General features: G+C 38.2%; 1 long non-coding RNA gene across 1 annotated transcript in view; it reads right to left on the bottom strand.

Annotated features, from left to right (window-relative positions):
• Positions 1-364: 364 nt before the first annotated feature.
• The window catches only part of LOC139026909 (uncharacterized), an 11,309-nt gene continuing 2,969 nt past the window's right edge, over positions 365-8,704 (bottom strand). Inside the window, exons 3-5 of the long non-coding RNA XR_011478859.1 lie at positions 1,190-1,306; positions 739-823; positions 365-609 (exon numbers count right to left, since the gene is read on the bottom strand). This is a non-coding gene — a long non-coding RNA (uncharacterized lncRNA). The remainder of the gene's footprint in view (positions 610-738; positions 824-1,189; positions 1,307-8,704) is intronic.

Here is an 8,704-nt window from a genome sequence, read left to right as displayed (position 1 = left end):
GGTTATAGGAGGAAGGTATATAGTGGAGGGTCTACACCAGGTCAGATGAAGTGAGGAAGAACAGATATCACTAAGGTTCTCTCTAGCAACATAGATATTATGGCTGTTCGGTTTTTGAGGAGAAGACTCAGCCGAGGAGAAAGGGTTAAATATCAGTTGTTGTGTCAAATGTTTTGTTGTCTGAATTACAGCTGTAACGACCCTTTAGGAAGAATTAACCTTGGTTAAGCTTCTCTAGTGTCCGTGAGTTATTTACTCTGAAAAACTAGAACCAAACAGTGCTACAATATCATTGAGTTACACAGCTACTTTAGCTGTACTTAAGCTACAGCTTTTAAATGTTATAAAACAGCATTCAACATGAGGCAGACAGATCTTACATTTCTCCAGTGTGTCAGCAAGGTCCTTCTGGTTCATTTTCCTCAGGATGTGCAGTGTGATCTTCAGAGCCCCCTCTCTGGCACTGCTCTCCTGCTGCTCATCTTCAGCATCCACCACTTCCTTATCCTGCTTCTGACTCTCAAAGCCTTCTGGGAGTTCTGGACTAAGAATCCTCTTGAACATCTTCAGCTCGTTCTTCACAAATGTCATAATTTTCTCTTCAAGCAACTGAAATAAATAAAGTAAATAAGTTAAGCAAGAGAAGAAATGCTTTCTCATTAACACATTAATGAATGATTGACAGATCAACTTTACTTGAGGTTAACAAAAACAAATGTACATAACAGGACCACATACACTGAATATGGAGGCCAGGTCTGTTTGATGACTCTGGGAAGACCGACCACTGAGAATCTCTGACTCTGATCTCTCCTGTTGGTTTCTGTGGACAAAACATGAGATACATTGACTCCTCATCTAGGGAGTACACACACACACACACACACACACACACACACACACACACACCACACACACACACACACACACACACACACACACACACACACAAACACACACACACACACACACACACACAACACACACACACCACACACACCCACACACACAACACCACCACAGGGAGGGAATGTTGTGTTTGTTTAATATTGTTTTAGGACTATGAAATGACAAAAGGAATAGCTATGGATATATGAAAACACAACAATAAATTGAAAATGGGAGAGGAGAAATGAATAGAGACAGTGTTGTTTAACTCACTGACTCATGACCCATGAGTTCTTCTTACCTTTGTTCAGTAGAAAAGTCTCCCTCTCTAACGGATATGGTTGAATCATAGACCTGTCACTCTTCATGGACACACAGCTGGGAACAGGGGAGGCTGGTTCTCTCCTGCTTGATTGGACTTCAACACAACAGAGAAAACATTACATCTCTGCATCTACTCTGAGCCCAGATGGGAAATATAAGAAGAGTTTCATTACAAAACGCTATATATCACTTTTCAGAAAAGTTAGTTAAATTAAGCATTTCTGAAAAGAGATTGTTTTTTTTTCTTCCACTATCTAACGTGCGAGTGGAGTGAGTGTGTTCAATGACAGACATGTATTGTTTAAAAATCACTTGATGTTTTCATTTCAGAGAGACAATAATCATGTTTTTTTTCTGCAAAATGCTATATATTTTGCCTTCACTCTCAAATGTGACTGACCGTAATAATGAGGCTATAAGGAGTACCAGTACTGAGTCAATGGGAGGGTACCAGGTACTTGAGGTTAGATGAATGAGACTATAAGGAGTACCAGTACTGAGTCAATGTGCAGGGGGTACCAGGTAGTTGAGGTAATAATGAGACTATAAGGAGTACCAGTACTGAGTCAATGTGCAGGGGTACCAGGTAGTTGAGGTAATAATGAGAATATAATTGAGGTATATATGTACATAGGGGTAGAAGTGACTAGTCAATCAGGATAGAGATTTCATCTCCTCATCCAGGGAGTGCACACACACACACACACCAACACACAACACACCACACACCACACACCACACACACACACACCACACACACACACACACACACACCACACACACAACACACACACACACACAACACACACACACACACACACACAGGGAGGGAATACTTGTGTGTCTAATATGTTTTGGACTATGAAAATAGACAAAAGGATTAGCCTATGGATTATGAAAACAACAAATAGAAATGGGAAAATGGGAGAGGAGAAATGACTAGAGACAATGTTGTTTAACTCACTGACCATGACCCATGAGTTCTTCTTACCTTTGTTCAGTAGAAAAGTCTCTCCTCTCTAACTCTTACAAAGAGGAGTCATAGACTGGTCACTCTTCATGGCACACAAGCTGGGTACAGGGAGGCTGGTCTCTCCTGCTTGATTGGGCTTCAACACAACAGAGACAAACATTACATCTCTCACAGACAGATTTGTTTAAAATCTATCAGATGGTTTCATTTCAGAGAGACATAAATCATTTTTTTTTGCAAAATGCTATATTTATGCGCTCACTCTCAAATGTGGCTCAATGTGGCTCAATTTGGTAATTAACTAAATAAACTAAATATATGGTGTTTTGGTTTATGTCAATTTAATTGTTTGTTATTGCTAAAGCGGGTTATTGTATGGTTGTAAGTGATAAAATTATCTAGAAGATTGTATATTTTGCAATTCTGAGTAATTACCTAATATATAAGAATTACACATTATTCAATACTACTGCAGTTGCTACATAATTCCAATAGATGGCAGCATAAGACCACAAATGACATTTCAGAAGATTAGTTTAGTTTCTCCCTGGATACACCACCACTCCCCCTCACAGGAAAACTCCTGTGTGCTTCTTTCTGTCCCTTTCCACACTGCTAACGCAAGAGGAAGGACTGAAAAAGCATTTAACAGATTACTGTGAAGGAATATAATGATCATTCATGTTTATTATTACCTGTTTTTATGTGATAGCGAAGGGCATGTTGAGGTAAATTTACTAACCGGGAGGGTTGAATGATGTAATTTATTGGTGGGCTGGAAGACGCACTCTTGTCTTTTATATTCCGAGGTTGTTTACTCGCAATATCAGATATTAAGACGTTTTTTATAATGAATATTTACTGAGGTTGAGGATCTGACTAGTGATTATTTACCCGGGGTTCAATACCTGCTATTGTCACTATTTCTTTGCTCTCCCAAAAGCAACACAGCCCTAATACGAGATACATTGCTAACTAAACTAATGTGACCATTTTAGAAAATCATGGGACATACAGTCTGTGGTTTCATGCTATTTTATGTCAATCATATTGCTGCTTGTAGCCAATAACCGATGCTTCTTGGTCTTATGCTGCCATCTATTGGAAATATTTAGCAATTAAAAGGTATTAATTCACGGACAGACATTGGTGAGGCAGCTGAAAAATATAGTGTATTTTTCTCATTAATTCCTAAGATCAGTCTCAAAACTGCCCCACCTATCCCACGCTGGACTTTCACATAGAGGTTACCTGGTCACCCAGTTCAAACCACATTTGAAAAATAAAACTAATGTGTCTTGTTTATCAAGTGTTCTGCCTTGCAATAATAAATATCATAAAATAACAAAACAATAAAAGCTAAATGCGGCGACAGGTTTTAAATAACAAAATAATCAAAATGCTATTTGGTGCTATAATTCTATTTACTAACATAATAGTATTCCTAAAACAGTTTCTAAAAGTGTTCTAGGCTACCCTACCCGAGAATTAGGGTTAAGGGTTAAAATAGGTTATACGTAGGGTTAGAGTTTCTGTATAGCACTTTGTGACATCTGCTGATGTATAAAGGGCTTTATATATACATTTGATTGATTGTTAGGTTTAGGGTTTTTAAGGCAAAAAAGAGGAAATAGTGTGGGTTTATAGGTCTCTTGCTCCTCCATGTGGCCTTCTGTGGATACTACATAACTAATTTGCGACACCTGCTAGGCTCATAATCTGAGGTAACAACTGCATCCGTTCTCCAAATCAATGAGCTAGACCTGTCCATTTGGTTTGAACTCAGTGAACCTGCGCAGCATTCGCTCAATTTGATGCCTACGAATGAAGATTTAGATGCATATCAAATTACCCAGCAGCCAATCAGAAACAAGATGTCGTAAAAAAATGTTTTATCTTCTTTTAAAAATATATTCTGGCTGTTTAACTTCTTCTTAATAGGGGGCGCTGTTTTCACTTTGGGAAAATATCGTGCCCAAATTAAACGGCCTCGTACTCTGTTCTAGATCATACAATATGCATATTAGGGTTTTACAATGCAGCCATCGTCACAAATAGCACCAAAAATTGCTCCGGAGATATTTTGGACAGTCACGTAATCTAACCAAAAGAACTCATCAATAAACTTTACTAAAAAATACACTGTTGTGCAGCAAATGAAAGATACACTGGTTCTTAATGCAACCGCTGTGTTTAGATTTAAAATAAATAACTTTAGTACCAACTACCAGCATACAATATTTGAGACAGCGGCTCACCTATTCTCCGGCTGTGGAGCCAACATATTCCACAAAAATACGAAATAACATCAATAAATATTCTCTTTTTGATGATCTTCCATCAGAATGTTTGTGCAAGGAGTCTAGTTCCAGAGATAAATCGTTGTTTGGTTTTAGAATGTCCATTTCTTCTGTCGAATTAGGCAACTTTGGCCATGTGGAGGGCACTGTCCACAAAATCGTTGCGCCTGGAACGAAAAATTCCAAAATTCCCAATAAACGTCGAATAAACTGGTCAAACTCGGTTGAAAATCCTACTTTATGATGTTTTTCTCATATGTATCCAATAAAATCAGAGCGGAGCATTTCGTCGTGTATACGTAACGCATTTCAGAAGACAATGTGGAGTTCCCCTGTGCGCCGTTGAAAAACTGACAAAAGAGCGGACCTGTCACTCCAAAAGCTCCTCATTCGGTCTCACATCCAAGCTAGACACCCCATTCAACCTTCTACTGCCTGTTGACATCTAGTGGAAGGTGTTATGAAGTGCTTACAGATCCATAAATATAAGCCAGTTTGAATAGGCAGGCCCTGACACAGAGCCCCATTTTCAGAATTTTCACTTCCTGTCTGGAAGTTTGCTACCAATTAGTTTCTGTTTTACTCACAGATATACATTCAAACAGTTTTAGAAACTTCAGAGTGTTTTATATCCAATAAGTAATACTAATATGCATATTGTATGTATCTAGACAAGTACGAGGCCGTTTAATTTGGGCACGATATTTCCCAAGTGAAAACAGCGCCCCTATTAGAAGAAGTTAAACAGCCAAGATATATTTTTAAAAGAAGATAAAACTTTTTTTTTACGGACATCTTGTTTCTGATTGGCTGCTGGGTAATTTTGATATGCATCTAAATCTTCATTCGTAGGCATCAAAATTGAGCGAATGCTGCGCAGGTTCACTGAGTTCAAACCAAATGGACAGGTCTAGCTCATTGATTTGGAGAACGGATGCAGTTTGTTACCTCAGATTATGAGCCTAGCAGGTGTCGCAAATTTAGTTATTTAGTATCCACAGAAGGCCACATGGAGGAGCAAAGAGACCTATAACCCACACTATTTCGCTCTTTTTTGCCTTAAAAACCTAAACCTAACAATCAATCAAATGTATATATAAAGCCTTTATACATCAGCAGATGTCACAAAAGTGCTATACAGAAACTCTAACCCTACGTATAACCTATTTACCCTTAACCTATATTCTCGGTAGGGTAGCCTAGAAACTACTTTAGAAACTGTTTTAGGAATACTATTATGTTAGTAAATAGAATTATAGCACCAAATAGCATTTTGAATTATTTTGTTATTTAAACCTGTCGCCGCATTATACTGTTTTATTGTTTTGTTTTTTATGATATTTATTATTGCAAGGCAGAACACTTGATAAACAAGACACATTAGTTTTATTTTTCAAATGTGGTTTGAACTGGGTGACCAGGTAACCTCTATTGTGAAAGTCCAAGTGGGATAGGTGGGGCAGTTTTGAGACTGATCTTAGGAATTATGAAGAAAAAATACACTATATTTTCCAGCTGCCTCACAATGTGTCTGTCCGTGATTAATACCTTTTTAATGCTAAATATTTCCAATAGATGGCAGCATAAGACAAGAAGCATCGGTTTATTGGCTACAAGCAGCAATATGATTGACATAAAATAGCATGAAACCACAGACTGTATGTCCATGATTTTCTAAAATGGCACATTAGTTTAGTTAGCAATGTATCTCGTATTAGGGCTGTGGTTGCTTTTGGAAGAGCAAAGAAATAGTGACAATAGCAGGTATTGACCCGGGTAAATAATCACTAGTCAGATCCTCAACCTCAGTAAATATTCATTATATAAAAAACGTCTTAATATCTGATATTGCGAGTAAACACCTCGGAATATAAAAGACAAGAGTGCGTCTTCCAGCCCACCAATAAATACATCAATTCAACCCTCCCGTTAGTAAATTTACCTCAACATGCCCTTCGCTATCACATAAAAAACAGGTAATAATAAACATGAATGATCATTATATTCCTTCACAGTAAATCTGTTAAATGCTTTTTCAGTCCTTCCTCTTGCGTAGCCAGTGTGGAAAGGGACAGAAAGAAGCACACAGGAGTTTTCCTGTGAGGGGGAAGTGGTGGGTGTATCCAGGGAGAAACTAAACAATTTTCTGAAATGTCATTTGTGGTCTTTATGCTGCCATCTATTGGAATTATGTAGCAACTGCAGTAGTATTGAATAATGTGTAATTCCTTTACTAAATCGTAATTACTCAGAATGCACTATACAATCTTCTAGATAATTTTTAATCACTTACAACCATACACATAACCGCTCTATATAGACATAAAAAACAATTAAATTAACATAAAACCAAAAACACCATATATTTGTTTATTTAGTTAATGTACCAAATTGGAGCCCACATGTTGAGCCCACAATTTGAGAGTGAGGCATAAATATAGGATCTTTGCAAAAAAAAATGATTATGTCTCTCTGAAATGAAAACATCTGATAAGATTTTAAACCAAATCCTGTCTGTGAGAGATGTAATGTTTGTCGTCTGTTGTGTTGAAGCCCAATCAAGCAGGAGAGAACAGCCTCCCCGTACCGCAGCTGTGTGTCCATGAAGAGTGTAACCAGTCTATGAACTCCTCCTTTAGAGTTAGAGAGGAGAACTTTTCTACTGAACAAAGTAAGAAGAAACTCATGGGTCATGGTCAGTGACGTTAAACAACATTGTCTCTAGTCATTTTCTCCGCTCCCCATTTCCCATTTCTATTTTTGTTTTGCAATAATCCATATGGCTAATCCTTTGTCTATTTTCATAGTCCTAAACAATATTAGATCACAACAGTTATTCCCTCCTGTTGTGTGGTGTGTGTGTTTGTTTGTTGTGGCTCACCCTGTGTTGTGTGTGTGTGTGTGTGAACATGTGTGTTGTGTGTTTTGTGTGGATGTGTGTGTGTGTTGTGTGTGTGTAAGTGTTGTGTGTGTGTTGTGTTGTTGTGTGTCTCACTCCCTGATGCAGGAGATGAAATCTCTATCCTGATTGACTAGTACACTTCTACCCCTATGTACATTATTACCTCAAATTATATTCTCAATTATGTACTCAACTACCTGGTACCCCTGCCACATTGACTCAGTATGGCTACTCTATATCAGTCTCATTATTACCTTCAACTACCTGGTCCGGGCTACCCCTGCACATTGACTCAGTACTGTACTCCTTATAGTCTCATTCATTACTCAAGTACCTGGTACCACTGCACATTGACTCAGTACTGGTAACTCCTTAAGCCTCATTATTACGGTAGTCTACATTTGAGAGTGAAGCGCAAATATATAGCATTTGCGAGAAACAAAAAAATGATTATTGTCTCTCTGAAAATGACAAAACATCCAAGTGATTTTAAACAAATACATGTCTGTCATTGGGAACAATCCCATGCCATGATTAGATAGTGGAAGAAAAAAAAACAATCTCTTTCAGAAATGCTTAAATTTACTAAACTTTTCTGAAAAGTGATATATAGCGTTTGTGTAATGAAACTCTTCTTATTTTCCCCCATCTGGGCTTCAGAGTAGATCAGAGATGTAATGTTTGTCTCTGTTTTGTGTTGAAGTCCAAATCAAAGCAGGAGAGAACCAGGCCTCCCTGTTCCCAGCCTGTTGTCCAGTGAAGAGTGACAGGTCTAGATTCAACCTCCTAATCTCCTTAGAGAGGGAGACTTTTCTACTGATACAAAGGTAAGAAGAACTCAGTGGTCCATGGTCAGTGAGAACAACACTGTCTCTAGTCATTTCTTCCTCTACCCATTTTCACCATTTATTGTTGTTGTTTTAATATCCATAGGCAATCCCTTTTGTCATTTTTATAGTCCCTAAAACAATACTTAAACAAACACCAACATTCCCTCCCTGTGGTGTGTGTGTGTGTGTTGTGTGTGTGGTGGTGTGTGTGTGTTGTGTGTGTTGTGTGTGTGTGTGCTGTTGTGTGTGTGTGTGTGTGTGTTGTTGTGTTTGTGTTGTGGGTGTGTGTGTTGTGTGTGTGTGTGTGTGTTGTGTGTGTGTTGTACTCCCTAGATGAGGAGATGTAATCTCATGTTTTTGTCCACAGAAACCAAACAGGAGAATCAGAAGTCAAGAGATTCTCAGTGGTGGTCCTCCCAGAGTCATCAAACCGACCTGGCCTCCATATTCAGTGTATTGGTTCTGTTATGGTAATCATTTGTTTTTT

Source organism: Salvelinus sp. IW2-2015, unplaced genomic scaffold (assembly GCF_002910315.2).
Source record: "Salvelinus sp. IW2-2015 unplaced genomic scaffold, ASM291031v2 Un_scaffold6339, whole genome shotgun sequence".
Lineage (NCBI taxonomy): Eukaryota > Metazoa > Chordata > Actinopteri > Salmoniformes > Salmonidae > Salvelinus > Salvelinus sp. IW2-2015.
The sequence above is the reverse complement of the archived record's forward strand: the minus strand, read 5'-3'. Positions and strand labels throughout refer to the sequence as shown.